Source organism: Bos javanicus, chromosome 16, assembly GCF_032452875.1.
Source record: "Bos javanicus breed banteng chromosome 16, ARS-OSU_banteng_1.0, whole genome shotgun sequence".
In the NCBI taxonomy this organism is placed as follows: Eukaryota; Metazoa; Chordata; class Mammalia; order Artiodactyla; family Bovidae; genus Bos; species Bos javanicus.
In genome coordinates this window covers 41181641-41194353 of record NC_083883.1, presented here as the reverse complement: position 1 = coordinate 41194353, position 12713 = coordinate 41181641, and the positions used below count along the sequence as shown (strand labels likewise).

General features: G+C 36.2%; 1 long non-coding RNA gene across 3 annotated transcripts in view; it reads right to left on the bottom strand.

Annotated features, from left to right (window-relative positions):
- Positions 1-11522, bottom strand: part of LOC133227757 (uncharacterized) — a 206792-nt gene extending 195270 nt beyond the window's left edge. Inside the window, exon 1 of one of the 3 annotated variants that reach the window (XR_009729930.1) lies at positions 9518-11522. This is a non-coding gene — a long non-coding RNA (uncharacterized LOC133227757). The remainder of the gene's footprint in view (positions 1-9517) is intronic. The other 2 variants (XR_009729931.1, XR_009729929.1) reach the window with 2 other exon arrangements.
- Positions 11523-12713: the final 1191 nt, after the last annotated feature.

The window sequence follows — 12713 nt, the reverse complement described above, 5'->3', positions numbered from 1 at the left end:
AATGTTCTTTACGGTAGCAAAAAGGATATAGAGCCAGTCGTTCATTTAGATAGACTAAAATTGGAGTGGCATTTAAGAAGAACCCAATCCAGACTAACAATGTTAAATGAAGACATGTTATCGGATGGGTAAAAAGTCCTTAAGGGCAAGAATGGAATTCCCATGGGTATAAGAGTTATGACTTGACTAGTCTAAAAATTAATGGTGAATTTCCCTTCAGATTTTTCTCCATCAAAAGACTCATTGGTTGTGACTAAATTTCTTAATCCCTATTTCAGTTTTAATAAATAAATTTTCCCTAGCTGGAGATTAAATTATTCAAACTTGAAGGATTGGGAAGGAAAAGTAATGATCCTCAAGAATTCTTCTGAAAACCACAAAAAAGCATTTCAAAAATGAACTCGAAGCACTTCGTGCAGAGAAACAATATTTATGTTTAACAATGGCCACAAAAGAATGCATTTCTTTTAAATTAGAGGGTTATATACTTTGGCCAATCTTTAACTTTCACTTCTTAAGAATATATGAAAAGATTTTCAGAAGTTTAATTAAGTCTTAAAGGTTCACTAAAATAATTATATCAGCCCATAAAAATATTATCTCATTATATATTTTCTGGTTCAAGCTATTTTCTAGGGCTAGCATAACGTCACAGTTGAGCCAAAGTAGTCACCCTCCTTCCAAGAGGTAACCTATGACAAACATATGTATTAAATACGTTTGTACAACATATTACTTTCATAAAAGAACAATTTTCAGTTCCATTTCAAATATTACTGCCCTTGTCAGCATTTTTTAGTTTGTGTTAATTTCTAAAACTCATATACTATCATACCACTGTCAGAATACTTGAGTGAAATATCTTTAGACAATTTTGTCTTCAGTGAATCACATGAAATTGAAATTGTCTCATATAATTTAGTCATTTTCTAAAGTGGCTGCCATCTCAAATACAATTGACAAAAAACCAATTCAGCTCCATTATCTAATTTAAAAAAAAAGCTTAAACAGCAGAAAATGATTTGCTATTTGCACTGGGTTCAGTCTTCTGAAAAATTAGATGAATCATACAAAATATGAAATTACGAAAATCTTTGTCTCACAAACTATATTGCCACAGAATGAAAACATTGCCACATTTGGTTTTTAAAAAATTCTACAGCTGCTTTATGTATCTTGACACAATCAAAGACACAATGACTAACATTGTCACTGGAAGACACAAATTAATAAGTATTAGTCACTGGATCTTAAAACTGGCTAGTGTACATTCTGAAACCCATTTGAAACAAGAGAGGTTTATTTAATTTTACCACAGGAATTGTATTTAAACCTTTTGTAAGGTCAATGCTGCACCACAATTTCATCATGACATTTAATAGAAGAGAAACTAAATAACCTGATTTTGAGCTCAACACACTGGTGGTAGTGCATGGAATGTCCAGAAATTACTTCTTTCCTAATGTCAAACATATATTTTAGAGAAGACATCATTTGTTTGCTTTATAGTCCTACACGGCCAGTTCAAAATTTCAAAGCACTGTGAAAATACTTACTTGTATTTAAAAATTCATTTCAAATGACTTCCACATTCATGAATCTGAGGTGTGTGTTGTTGGGGGGAGGGGGGTGGGTATGTGCACACTCAATTGTGTCAGACTTTTTGCGACTCCATGGACTTAGCCTGGCAGGCTCCTCTGTCCATGGGATTTTTCAGACAAGAATACTGGAGTGGGTTGCCATTTCCTCCTTCAGGGGATCTTCCCGACCCAGGTATTGAACCTGAGTCTCCTGCCTGTGCCTCTTGCACTGGCAGGCAGATTCTTTATCACTAGAGCCACCTGGGAAGCTGTACATACCTTATAACACACACACACACACAATAAACAGATATAACTGAGTTGATAGTTCCAGATCTAGATATGAAATCTCATTCAAAATAAAATCCTTTCATTATTTTCTTTTCCCTAAGTTTATTGTGATCTAAGTTGATGCAATTGTGTAGAATGCTGTTACATGAGAATAGATAATTCAGAATAAAAAAAAAATGAACACTGAATTTTATTCAGATTCCATACTTAATTCATGTATTATTAAGTATTCAGGGTTTTTTTTTTACATCAGAAGTAGACTTTTAGAAAAATTCAGCACCACCAGAGCTTTGCTTTATCTATGAAAACTATGTTAAAGTAAAAAAACTAGAATCCCAACTGTCAACTTTCAGTCATTAACACAAATGAATCTACATATAATTAGCCTCTGCTTAAAATCTCAAGTCCTTTGATTTATGTATTGCACCCTCTTCTCAATACTGTGGTTCAATCAGAACTTCTAACAAATAGGAAAACTAAGTTTCATCTTTTTGATTCATATACCTTACTTTCTAAGGCTTTCTTGAGCAAGGATACAAATTTAAAAGTCTCCAAACCATGGAGAAGAGAACAAATATTTTAAAGACTTTCTAACAGAAACAATTCAAAAGAGTTAGCTCTTGATTGTCTAGTTTGTGGTGGGCAGGGTTCCCTTGCTTTTCCCCCACTCCTATAATAAATGACTGGGAAAATTCTGATGGAAGAGAGTACTGATAAATAGTCACAATAAGAAGTAAATATGACTTCAGAGTTTCATTGATTCATATTAAAGCATCCTCATTTTATATCTTATAGACCCTGAAAGAAAGTGAAAGTGAATTCACTCAGTCATGTCCAGCTCTTTGTGACCCCATGGACTGCAGACTACCAGGCTCCTCCGTCCATGGGATTTTCCAGGCAAGAGTACTGGAGTGGGTTGCCATTTCCTTCTCCAGGAGATCTTCCCAACCCAGGGATTGAACCCAGATCTCCCACACTGTAGGCAGACGCTTTACCATCTGAGCCACCAGGGAAGTCCATCTTATAGACACTAAAGCATCCTTAATGAACCCTACACTAATTTCAGAGATTCTGATATGCAAGTGTCATGTGCACACTAATAGCTCATTTAATTAGTAGAAGGGAATAACTTTTTATGTAGTTATAAACTCCTTGAAGAATCCAGTAACTGAGTGTTATTTGGGTCAGATAGTATAAAAATACAACTTGAGAGAAGGAAGGAGTAAGAGAGTTCTAGAGTGAAGAAAGCCAGGACTCATCAAGGCTACCTACAGGTAAGTTAAAGAGTCAGGGGTGCCTTGATGAAGAGGGTCCAAAGGGGAAGTAGAAAGTCACATCTGATTAAAAAAGGAAAAAATGCTTCAAAGACAAAATGGAGATGATCTGACCTATTGACTTAATGGAATGAGGAAAGAAGAGGAGTGAGGGTGATTCCAGGGTTTTCAACTTAGATAATGGAGATAATGAGGAGACTAGAAACAGAGAAAGAGTGTAAGATGAGAAACAGGACTTTTAAGGTTTCTTTGGAGTGTAAGAATGGAGGAGAGTTTAGAAGAGTTCCAGTGAGACTAGAGGTATATCTGCAGGAGTAAGACAATGGACAGAGATTTCCAGTATGCCGTTAGAGGTGAGCTGTAGCTCAAAAGAAGGCGAGACAGGCTTTAAGGCAGTAGTCCCCAACCTTTTTGGCACCAATGACTAGTTTTGTGGAAGACAATTTTTCCATGGGCTGAAGCAGGGTAGGAGATGGTTTCAGGATGATTCAAGTGCATTACATTTATTGTACACTTTATTTCTATTATTATTACCTTAGTTCTACCTACGATCATAAAGATCCTGGAGGCTGGGGACTGCTGCTCTAAGGCATATAGGGGAGAGCTGAAAAGAGAATGTTTGGAAACACTCCATGAAAGAGTGAAGAGCAAGAAGAGAACAAAGTTGGAATTCTGATAAACAACAATCGAGAGGTGGAAAGAGAAGGTTGAGAGAGTGGATCAAGGAGACAGGAAGAGAATAAAAGGAAACAGAATCTATCTTAAAGCTGAAGGAGAACAGACTTTCAAGAAAGAAGAAGTGGTCAATATTGTTAAATACCATAACCAGATTCAAAGAATGAGGAAAGCAAAAAAAAAGGGCATTGGATTTGGGAAATAGGATTTTTCACTGTTGACCTTTGAGAAGGTTGGATCAAAACAGGCAGAAGTCAAATTTGAGTGGGTAAAAATGTATGAAAGGTAAAGGAGCAGAAGAGGCAAGTAAGGCTTATTTTAATCAACTGGGTAGGAAAGAGAATAGTAGTGAAGAGGAGGAGAAAGTTGGGTGGTACAGAGTTTTTCAGAAAGGGGAAATAACAAACATCTTTGTGGGTTGAGTATTTGGAACTTACGTAAAGAGAGGGAAATAAATGGAGATGCAAGAATGAAGCTTACTGATAAAAGAAAAACTCTAAGGATGCAGGAGGAAATGGATCAAAAATATATGTAGAAGAATCACCTTAGTGATTCAGAAGAAATTTTTATTCCATTTAAGGAAAAGAAAAAGGTAGGTGAAGATCCAGGTTTGAACCAAGAACATTTTTACTTGATAGTGTTTCTTTTCTCAGTGAAATAGGAACCTGGGTCATTTGCTGAGGCTTTGTGTAGAGTGAAAACTTCCGGGTAGTCTCTAACGGGAATAGGAACAGAAGCTGCTGAGAAAGAATAAAGGAACTAAAATGATACACATGAACTTATTTACAAAACACACTCACATTGGTGGTGGTTGGGGGGAGTACAGGAAATAGATTGGGATTTGGGGATTGACATGATACACTCTGCTATATTTGAAATAGATATCCAACAAAAACCTACTGTATAGCACAGGAAACTCTGTTCAATATTCTATAATAACTTAAATGGAGAAAGAATTAGAAAAAGAGTAGATACATGTATAACTGAATCACTTTGCTGTACACCTGAAGTTAACACAACATTATTAACTATAGTGAGTGTTAGTTGCTCAGCTGTGTCCAACTCTTTGTGACCCCGTGGACTATAGCCTGCTAAGCTCTTCATATCCATGGAATTCTCCAGGCAAGAATGCTGGAGAGGGTAGCCTTTCCCTTCTCCAGGAGGTCTTCTCCACCCAAGGATCAAACCTGTGTCTCCATGTCTCATGCATTGCAGGTGGATTCTTTACCACTGAGCCCCAGGGAAAGCCCAACCTTGAGCTGGGCCAATAACAAGTGGTGATAAAAGTGGGAAAACTCAGTTTCAAGTCATAATATATTATTTAAATTACATGGTGCGTGAAATTGCTTGTTGCATGCATTTTATGGTAAAAAGAGTGGTACAATTAGATGGCGTGGCTTTCAGTGGAGTAAAGGTTTTTGAACTAAGGGCACAGTCAAGAAGAATTTGTGAGTGAGCAAAGAAAGCAGACGGTTTCCCAGGCCCAAAAGAAGACACTATGATAGAATCTGTCCGAGATTCTAGATACTATGATAGTGCTTCTGTCCGAGGGGGTTTCAAAGGAAGTGGTATCATTGATAAAAGAGGTGAATAAATAAAGAATCTGGATTTTTAAAAAGTGGAAAAAGGGGAAATTTAAGTGTAGGTGTTACTGAAGAGATAAAAATATAGACTTACTGAGAGACTGGTGTTTGCACATAACATTAAAGCATAATACAAAAAAAAAACAACCTTCATACATAATTAAGTAGAAGCCTAGAAGATCAGAAACACATCGCACACTTTTCTTTTTTAATCATGGTATCTTCAAAGTCTGCACTGTAAGTACTTCAAAAGTATTTCATAAATGAATAAATAAAAACTGAAATATTCTGTCCATCTATAAAGGACATGAGGTTTAGCGTTATTTGACTACTTCTGGTTTGTACTGAGCCAACTGTACCTTCAGTGTCTCTTGTTACTTTTGGCTCAAATTTTATTCATAAAAGCCTGAGTTTAAGGGTGCAGCCTGAGACTACAGGTGTAAATAAAACCAATTAGATGTAAGGGGCTTGTATGCATGGCTTAGGCCTTTTCTTGAGCCAACCACACCCAGCTTTATAAAAATAGATTGAAGTGCTTTTTTTCCCCCCTAAAATTCGATGGTTTTTAAAAAGATATTTAAAAGAGATGAATTCATTGGAGGTACTTTGGGAACCACCTTAGGAGACATGATAAGACTAAGAAGATGTAATTTCATGTCCCAGGCCCTACTGTCTAGTTTCAACCAGAGCACTGTTGCTTTTATCTATTTTATATTTGGGATTTTCACATTAAGGTTTACTTTTTTTTTTTTAAGTTGTTGTTGTGGAAGAACGCCATTTCTCTGGAAAGAGCACAGGGCTCACCAAGGGCATGGTTCCTACAAACTCGCTGATTGGGCAGGATGCCTCAGGAGTAAGGGTGAAGTAGGGGCAGAATGGTCCTTATACAGCAACCAACCCAGATTCAGATCAGATCAACACCTGATATTGGATTTCAGTGACGCCAGGTTTCAAATTTCTCAGGAACCTAACAGAAACAAACCTCTCTTGAGAATGACGACACTATCCTAGACCTCAAACAGGAAATTTGTCAAAGTCTAGCAGATAATAAAAATTAATCATACGTGTGGGGAGACGAGATAACACAGGTGAGAAACAACAGAAATAATGCTTCTAAATATGCTTCTAAATATGGTTGCCAAACACAACTTTAGAATAATTCTGCTTGTTATTTTCAGGGAGACAGAGGATGAGATGGCTGGATGGCATCACTGACTCGATGGACGTGAGTCTGAGTGAACTCCGGGAGTTGGTGATGGACAGGGAGGCCTGGTGTGCTGCGATACATGGGGTCGCAAAGAGTCAGACACGACTAAGCGACTGAACTGAACTGAATAGATACTATCAAAAATTTCAGCAGAGACTGGGGACTATTTTTTTAAGTAGCAAATTTAAAAAAGAGCTATTTAATTTGAGAACATTAATGACAACCCCCAAGTAAATCTCCCTGATGGTATCAGACAGCTAACAAGTAGAGAAGAATTATAAGACTAAGAGATGCTTATATGGACATTAGATTCATAACAAGTAGGGAAAAGTATTAATATATTGTTTTCAATAAATGATGTTGGAGCAATTAAACATCTATATGAAAAATGTGAAATGATCTTTATTTCATACAACATATTTCATTGATTCCATGTATATTCATGACCTGGGGGTGAAGAAAGAATTATTAAAGAGGTTACTGAAAGAACTGCTCAGAGAGAAAAAGCATAGTAGTAGAAAAAAGATGTAGAGAAGGAAAAGTTGAAGAAAAAGAGAAAAGGAAAGTTGATGGTATAAGTTTCCAGAAAGGATAGGAACAGATTATGAGGAGTTGACACTTGTAATTTTTCATACATCTTAAAAAATGACCTGATTAGTCCCAATGCTTCAGTGAAAGTGTTAGTCACTCAGTTATGTCCAATTCTTTGCAGACCCCCATGGACTGTAGCTCTCCAAGCTCCTCTGTAATGGGAGAGGAGAATCATGGGATTCTCCAGGCAAGAATAAGGGAGTGGGTAGCCATTCCCTTCTCCAGGGGATCTTCCCAACCCAAGGATGGAACCTGGGTCTCCTGCATTGCAGAAAGATTCTTTACTATCTAAGTCACCAAGGAAGCTTCAGTATATGAAGAGATTTGTATAGTACATAGTTTTAGCTGAGTCACATGGTTCTTTCTCTCTCTTGCCACTTACAAAAAAAAATCTTTTGACTATGTTTGGTAATCAATATCCTGACCCTAATCATGAATATCCTATTATGATTCTTTCTATTCTTGTATCACCTCTGTTGATAAGATGGAAAAGTATTCTATCTCTGGTTATATCCGGTTGAATCCTGAGGTAAAGAAAAGCAGTAAATACCTGCTCCTGAGAAGGTATATTTCTGAGAATGTATTAGAGATACACTGGTTGAGATGGAAGAGGTTGTATGTAAACTTTCAACTTTCAGATATTTCTGGCCTAAAATTCCACCATTATCAATTCAAGCTTTTGTAATAAACTCTGACTAGTCTCTCTTCAGGTTACCCACATCAGAAAGATAATCCTATAAATTCCTATCACAGTAGTATAAATTAACTTAGTAGAACACTCTCCTACATTATCCCTACAGAACAGAAGACTGAGCAACTATGGGAATGTCAGGAACTTGGGAGGAGAAAATGAGACTGAGAACAGAGTATAGAAAGGTGAGAGATGACAGCTATAATGCCTTCGTCTTTTCAGCTAGAGTAAAAGGATTAAAATCATTTTTAATAAAAGAGGGTCATGTATTCTCATATGTTTGCGCTCTTAAAAGTAAAAGCATGACAAATTTTTAAAAGGTAAAGCACAAAAGACTTAAACATTAGACATAATAGGAGAGAGCATAGGCAAACAGTCTCTGACATAAACTGTACCAATGTTTTCTTAGGTCAGTCACCCAAAGCAATAGAAATAAAAGCAAAAATAAACAAATGAGACCTAATCAGACTTATAAGATTTTTCACAGCAAAGGAAAACAAAATGAAAAGACAGCCTACTGAAATGGAAGAAAACTTATGCAAATGATGCGACTGACAAGGGTTTAATTTCCAAAATATACAAACAGCTCAAACAACTCAACAGCAAAAAACAGAAAACTGAATTGAAAATGGGGGGAAGAACTAAATAGAGATTCCTCCAGAGAATACATACAGATGACCAACAGCCATATGAAAAGATGCCCAACATTGCTAATTATTAAAGAAATGCAAATCAAAACTACAGTGAGGTACCACCTGACACCACTCAGAATGGCCATGAGTAAAAAGTCTATAGATAACAAATGGTAGAGAGGGTGTGGAGAAAAGAGAACCATCCTGCACTATTGGTGGGAATATAAGCTGCTGTAGCCACTATGGAAAACAATATGGAAATTCCTCAAAAAACTAAAAATAGAGTTACACGTGACCCAGCAATCCCACTCCTGGGCATCTATTCAGACAAAACCACAATTGAAAAGATACATGTCCCCCTATATTCATAGCAACACTATTCACAATACCCAAGACATAGAAATAACCTAAATGTCCACTGACTGACAGAGGGATGGATCAAGAGATTTGGTACATGTTTATAGCGTACTACTCAGCCATAAAAAAGAATAAAATAATGCCATTTGCAACAACATGGATGCAACTAGAGATTATCATACACAGAAAAGCAAGTCAGAAAGAGAAAGCCAAATATCATATGCTATCACTTCTATGTGGAATATGACAAAAATGAAGTTACCTACAAAACAGAAGCAGACTCACAGACACAGAGAGCACACTTGGGGTTGCCGAGCGGGGAGGGACAGACTGGGAATTTGGGGTTAGGAGATGCAAACTATTACATATAGAATTAACAACAAGGTCCTACTGTATAGCACAGGAACCATATTCAACACCTGGTGATAAACCATATGGAAAAGAATATAGAAAATAATGTATATATGTGTATAACTGAATCATGTTGCTCTACAGCAGAAATTAACAAAACTTTGCAAATCAACTCTACTTCAGTTTGAAAAGTAAAGCATATATTTGCACAAAGAGATAAAGAAATTTAAGAGATTATACTGCATATAAATTCCCTAAGATCACACAACATGATAAAACACACACCTCGTTAAGCAAAGACTTCAGAAATCCATTTTTTCTTCTTCTTTTTTTTTTCATAAATCCTTTCTCTATGTACTGTTCTTGTTTCATAGTTTTGAGGAGCTCTATGCATAACTATACATGTGACAAAACTCATGTGGTGCTCAGAAAATTCCCAAAGGCAAAAGATTTCTGTCCTTTGATCTCCCAGTGTCTTGTCAGTCGTGCCCCAATGATCAAGGGAACTCACTCCTGGCAAGTCCAGCTTCAAGGGTGAAGAAGTGGACTTGACTTCTTAATGAGAGGAGCCACAAAGTCATACTGCAAAAAGGAGTGTATACAGGGATGAGAAGAATGTCACACCAGTTTTACAAAGTAATACATTTTATGGACATAAAGAAAGGCGTGGAAAGATACTGTTAAATTTGGCAGAGGACTGGCAAAGGAGACAGTGGTCTATTCACTTGTATTTGCTTGACTACTACATCAAGCATTCATTACCCTCATAAGTTATTTTTTTAAGTAGAAAATGTAATAAATATAAAAACCATGATGACTACATTCCTATCACCAAAAGTTTTATTTTATGGAAATCTTAATTCATGAGCAATCCAAAGAAGAGAAAATAAAGAAAACACCCAATAGAGTAATCTTGTAAATATTATAGCAGTACTGATGGAGACTGGATCAAGAAATGACTTGACCAAATGATCCACAACATTGTTTTGCAGTTTCACAGCTCACATATTGTTTTTCACTGGACACATCTAGGCTTCTAACACAGTTTTACTTGCAAATGTCAAAGGCACCCTTCAGGAAATTTACATGCTCAGCCCGCTGCCTTTGCTTATAAAAATCTACTGCCTTTTCAGTTAGCACTGGCAGATGAAAGGACATTCTCTGATCTTTTTGCCAAGAACTAGTCATAAAACCTCTAATAGGCTCTAATTTAGTAATATGAAATGTACAGCCACAAGTATTTTTATGACTCAGAATTTGCCCAAGTGTCCTTTCTAGTTTTGCTGTTATTGAGCCTGAGAGAACTAAATAAAATAGTCTATAAAGATTTCTCAAGTCTCACTCTCTTTCTCTCTGCCTCTGTCTCTCACACTTTTCAAGTTAAGTATCCTTACATCCTGAATATTCATTGGAAGGATTGTGGCTGAAGCTGAAGCTTTAATACTTTAGTCACCTGATGTGAAGAGCCAGTTCATTGGAAAAGACTTTGATGCTGGGAAAGATTGAAGGCAAAAGGAAAAGGGAGAAACAAAGGATAAGACGGTTAGATAGCATCACTGACTCAGTGGACATGAATTTGCACAAACCCCAGGAGATAATGGAAGACAGAGGAGTCTGGCATGCTGTAGTCTATAGAGTGGCAAAGAGTCAGACATAACTTAGCAATTGAGCAACAACATCTCTACATCTCTGTCTCCACCAACGGAATCTGGAATATAAATAATACGATAGTATTTGACACACCCATATCTGTTCAGTTTTTGACACACCCATATCTGTTCTGCAGCTTGTGCAGACCCTATTTTGTTCACCTGAGTGCTTTATTGTGGTTGACCTTATTATTCTCCTTCAGGAAACAATCCACAGACCACAGCATCAAAATCTTTTATATAAAGCATGTAAGACAGTTTCCTCTGCATCACCCATTCAGGCCTGATTGGACCACTGCAGGAAATTGTGATGAAATTGTGATCAAGGAACATCTCTCCATACATGGATGTCCTCTTTGCCCAACAAGCGAGTAATCACATGATACAGGGACATCCAGAAGCCTAACACATCAGATAAGGGAATTAAGACTCCCATCATCACATCCAAGGTCTTTATGTCTACATTTCACTAGTCACTTTGGAAATCATAAATACATGAAAGTCACTTGACCTTGTATCAACATCTGGTAAAATGAGTGACTTCCCTGTATAGACTTTATGACTAAACTTTCTCCAAAAGACTTGCACTAAAACAAATTGGTTAAAATCACAAATTAGTTGAAAACAAAAACCTTTCCAGTCACTGTCTTAAAAAATATGTGACTTCTGCATATCATGAGACTGTTTTTCAATTTTTGAGGCTACAATTAATTTCAAGTCATTTCTTCAGAAAGTATTTGGTTAGAGAATCATTTTTCTTATACTTGATTATGAATAATAGTTTATATTTTAGTATTTTTGTTTATTTTTCAAATCTCATAAAATTATCTTAAATTAATTGGTTAATATTTTCAGAAATTATAAAATAATATTTCTCTGTCTAAATAAAGTACCCAAAATAAATTGGTAAATATTTAAAGTGTCTAACCACTTGCTTGCATACAATTAATATTTAAGCAACCTACAATAATTTAAAAATTTTAAAAACACATTTAAAAAGCTATTTTGTCCACTTTCAGTGATATTTAACTACATTTTCCTGACTTTTTATAACATAAGGAACTGTGACAATTCTCTATAAAGAAAATTAAACTTCCAAAATGAACAAATGAATGCTTTTCTTTTCTTTTTGTCAAGTATTTTTAGAAAGAGCACTATGGTTTAGAATGTTGTTTTAAGAGTGGAATAAGAAATAAAGATACTGGGAATCTTTATAGATAATTTCTATTGATTTACATGCATGCATGGTCAGTTATGTCCAACTCTTTGTGGCCCTACGAACTACAGCCTGCTAGGTCCATGGAATTTTCCAGGCAAGAATATTGGAGTGCATTGCCATTTCCTCATCCAGTAGATCTTCCTGACCCAGGGGTTGAACTGGATTTTCCTGCATTAGCAAGCAGATTCTGAGCCACCTGGGAAGCCCATTTTATTGATTTAATTTTCTAATAATTATAGACATTATTGTACTATTCACCCTAAATACTCAATACATGATGAGTGCTATCCCCATTTGTGAACAAATGATTTTTATAATGAAGTGGTAAGCATCACTGAATGAAAAGTTACCATGATTAGAAATATCAATTTTTGACCAATATCCTAATTTTAAATGCTGGGCTGGATGAGTTACAAGCTAGAATCAAGATTGCTGGGAGAAATATGAACAACCTCAGATGTGCAGATACCACTCTAATGGCAGAAAGTGAAGAGGAACTACATAGCCTCTTGATGAGGGTGAAGGAGGAAAGTGTAAAAGCTGGCTTAAAACTCAATATTAAAAAAACTAAGATCATGGCATCTGGTTCCATCATTTCATGGCAAATAGAGAG